The following is a 4153-nucleotide window of genomic DNA, read 5'->3' on the forward strand; positions in this document are numbered from 1 at the left end:
GATAGAGCCAAACAATCAATAGTCTCCCCTGCCTTGATAAGAATTCCATTGGTACTTATTAAAGTTGAAAGTTCAAGAGAGTACTCAGGAAGATCAAGCTATCTCTGTGGTCATCCAATCAAAGAACATAGGGTTAGTGAAGGCAATCCATCAAATGATGTAAATGAGTGAGCAGGGAGAGGCTGAGTGAAATTCAGGGCATCAGACATTTACAGAAGGAGGAAAAAAGAGCAAGAGCCTAACTCTTCCTCTAAGAAAGATCAGGAATATCTGGGGATAAAATGCTTAAGTTCTGAGTTACAGGAGGCTGGCTTCTAGATAACAGAGAAGAAAGATGAATAATAAGAGCTCTGTAACTTGTATTTATATGCTGCCTTTCTCTGAGAAGTTCATGGTACTTTATGGCTAACATCTAATTAAACTTTACAACATGCCTGGAAGTGAGGAATCAAGTGTTATTGCTCATGTTTAACAGATAGGAAACCACTTTACTCTGGGCCTCAGCTAACACTGTTAGTGGCACATTGGAAAGGAGGCTTCAAATTTATCTTCTGTATCAGTGCTGTAGCCACTGTTCTTTCTTACTGAGACCACCTAGACTTCAAATAGTGTCATAAGATATCAAGGACAGTAAAAGAAATTTGAATGAATCATTATTTCCATTTACTGCATGTTTCTCCCTAAATGGATGGCTGCTCTTTCCACATGAGAAACACTTTAATTCCAAAAATAAATATGCAATGTTGAAAAAGAATCCCCATTCAGGGAGGGAAAACTGAGGCTCAGAGAGTGTGAGCAATCACCCACTTTTACCAAGTATGTGGCAGTGCCAGGATCTAAACCAGCCCTTCTCAACCCTAAAACTCAAGCTGTCTTAATACAACATAGGGTGTGATTTCTACATTCCATGTCGTAAGGTTAAACACTTTGGACAGGGCTGAAATGCATGGATAAACATTCTCTTTAACATCCTTAGAAAGTACCTCATTCTCTGGCCTTTGAGTATCTCTCTAGTCAGGTCTCTGAATATATTCCATACCAACAAAACTGGATTAACTTTCCACTCTGCACTGTAGCCTTCCCACCCTACACCTGAGTCTTCTTTTCTCTCTAACACCCCACTCGCCTTTTTATCTGCTAAACTGTTCATTATCCCCAGGTCTCAGTTTAGGTGTCACTTCTTGGAAATATTCTTTGACTCCCAAGATTAGACAAAGGACCCTTCTTCTGTTTCTATCAAGTCTTGTATCACCACCATTACAGTCATTTTCACTCTGTATTTGTAATTACTGTTTACCTGTAAACTCCAACATCAGAGGGACTGTCTCTCGTCTACAAATAACTGGAGGCTTTAGAACATGGCACAATGGCTGGCAATAGTAGGCATTTAATAACTTCATGCTAAATGAAGAACCCTGAGCCTTCAATTATTTACATTATCCATCCCCCATTATGCCCCAGACTTTCATGTCCTTTACCAGAATCAACCAGGGGCTGTCAGGCCATGGTCAAGCCTATGGCCTTGATTATCTCCTCTCTCTGAGCCTGCAAAGTTTGATAGTCTTAGCTTATTCCAGCAAAAAAAAAAAAAAAAAAGACATACCAATTAGCTTACCAGCGCTGCCGCATCCTCACAGGACATCTGCACTGTCTGTGTCCCTGGTGCTTACATTTCTTGGATGCCTGGTGAGATCCACACAGTCAAAGGTTTTGGCATAGTCAATAAAGCAAAAATAGATGTTTTTCTGGAACTCTCTTGATTTTTCGATAATCCAATGGATGTTGGCAATTTGACCTCTGGTTCCTTTGCTTTCCAAAAACCAGCTTGAACATCTGGAAGTTCACCGTTCACGTACTGCTGAGGCCTGGCTTGGAGAATTTTGAACATTACTAGTGTGTGAGATGAGTACAACTGTGTGGTAGTTTGAGCATTCTTTGGCACTGCCTTTCTCTGGGATTGGAATGAAAACTGACATTTTCCAGTCCTGTGGCCACTGCTGAGTTTTCCAAATTTTCTGGCATATTGAGTGCAGCACTTTCACAGCATCATCTTTCAGGATTTGAAATAGCTCAGCTAGAATTCCATCATCTCCTCTAGCTTTGTTCGTAGTGATGCTTTCCAAGGCCCATTTGACTTTGCATTCCAGAAAGTCTGGCTCTAAGTTAGTGAGCATACCATTGTGATTATCTGGGTCATGAAGATCTTTTTTGAATAGTTCTTCTGTGTATTCTTGCCACCTCTTCTTAATATCATCTGCTTCTGTTAGGTCCATACTATTTCTGTCCTTTATTGAGCCCATCTTTGCATGAAATGTTCCCTTGGTATTTTGAGAAATCTGTATGCAGGTCAGGAAGCAACAGTTAGAACTGGACATGGAGCAACAGACTGGCTCCAAATAGGGAAAGGTGTATGTCAAGGCTGTATATTGTCACCCTGCTTATTTAACTTACATGCAGAGTACATCATGAGAAATGCTGTGCTGGATGAAAAACAAGCTGGAAGCAAGATTGTTGGGCGAAGTATCAATAACCTCAGATATGCAGATGACACCACCTTTATGGCAGAAAGCAAAGAACTAAAGAGCCTCTTGATGAAAGTGAAGGAGGAGAGTGAAAATGTTGGCTTAAAGCTCAACATTCAGAAAACTAAGATCTTGGCACCTGGTCCCATCACTTCATGGAAAATAGATGGGATAACAATGGAAACAGTGACAGACTTTATTTTTGGGGGCCCCACGATCACTTCATATGGTGACTGAAACCATGAAATTAAAAGAGGCTTACTCTTTGAAAGAAAAGCTGTTACCAGCCTAGGCAGCATATTAAAAAGCAAAGACATTACTTTGCCAACAAAGGCATGTCTAGTCTAGGCTATGTTTTTTTTCCAGTAGTGAGAGTTGGACAATGAAGAAAGCTGAGTGCCCAAGAATTGATACTTTTGAATTTTGGTGTTGGAGAAGACTCTTGAGAGTCCCTTGGATAGGAAGGATATCCAACTAGTCTATCCTAAAGGAAATCAGTCCTGAATATCCTTTGGAAGGACTGATGTTGAAGCTGAAACTCCAATACTTTGGCCACCTGATGCAAAGAACTGACTCATTGGAAAAGACCCTGACGCTGGGAAAGATTGAAGGCGAGAGGAGAAGGGGATGACAGAGGATGAGATGGTTGGATGGCATCACTGACTCGATGGACATGAGTTTGAGTAAAATCCGGGAGTTGGTAATGGACAGGGAGGCCTGGTGTGCTGCAGTCCATGGGGTCACAAAGAGTCAGACACGACTGAGTGACTGAACTGCACTGGTGAGATTACCTGTACTTCCAGCTCTGGACCACTGCTATCCTGAACACTAAGTGAGCCTGCCCAGTGCCACCACTCTGGTTGACTGAATGGCTCCTGATCAGTCTAGTTCATATTCTTCTTGATTTGTTTTCAGACATTCATTCATATGACTCCTTGGGACTCACATTTACTCTACTCCATCACTCATTATACCCTTCACCCCCATCAGATCCTCTGAATGCCTCCACGTCACCCAGAATGCCTGTGATTGATCTCTGATTGTTGCTTCCATACTTTCCTTCACTCTATTCCAGGCTGTGATTTCTGCCCTAATTTTACTGTTTCTTTCTGGCTGGCTTCCTATGAAAGATGCTTTCTATGCAATCTCCTTGTTACTAAAAACCCCAGCTTCCACCAGCCACACTGCCTTTCTCCTGAATGCACTCCATTTAAGCAGATTCCTCTCTACTCCTGATATCCCCTAGTGGGGGATCAATCCAACCTCAGTTTGGCAGTCCAGTCTGATAGCACCCTTTATATATAAAAGACTTCCCTGGTGGCTCAGATGGTAAAGTGCCTGCCTGCAATGCAGGAGACCCGGGTTCGATCCCTGGGTTGGGAAGATCCCCTGGAGAAGGAAATGGCAACCCACTCCAGTACTCTTGCCTGGAAAATCCCATGGACAGAGGAGCCTGGCAGGCTACAGCCCATGGGGTCACAAAGAGTTGGACACAACTGACTGACTTCACTTTATATAAAAAGCCTGAACAGAGACTTCCCTGGTGATCCAGTGGCTTAGAATCCACCTGCCAACGCAGAGGACAGAGGTTTGATCCCTGGTCTCAGAAGATTCCACGTGCTGCTGGGCAA

At 42.7% G+C, this 4153-nt stretch overlaps 1 non-coding gene across 1 annotated transcript; it reads left to right on the forward strand.

The window, feature by feature from the left end:
* The first annotated feature begins 3833 nt into the window (after positions 1-3833).
* TRNAC-GCA (transfer RNA cysteine (anticodon GCA)) lies at positions 3834-3905 on the forward strand. The gene has a single exon. It is a non-coding gene; the product is annotated as a tRNA-Cys (tRNA).
* The last annotated feature ends 248 nt before the right edge of the window (positions 3906-4153 follow it).

The sequence above is a fragment of the Odocoileus virginianus genome, chromosome 18, assembly GCF_023699985.2.
Source record: "Odocoileus virginianus isolate 20LAN1187 ecotype Illinois chromosome 18, Ovbor_1.2, whole genome shotgun sequence".
Taxonomy (NCBI): domain Eukaryota; kingdom Metazoa; phylum Chordata; class Mammalia; order Artiodactyla; family Cervidae; genus Odocoileus; species Odocoileus virginianus.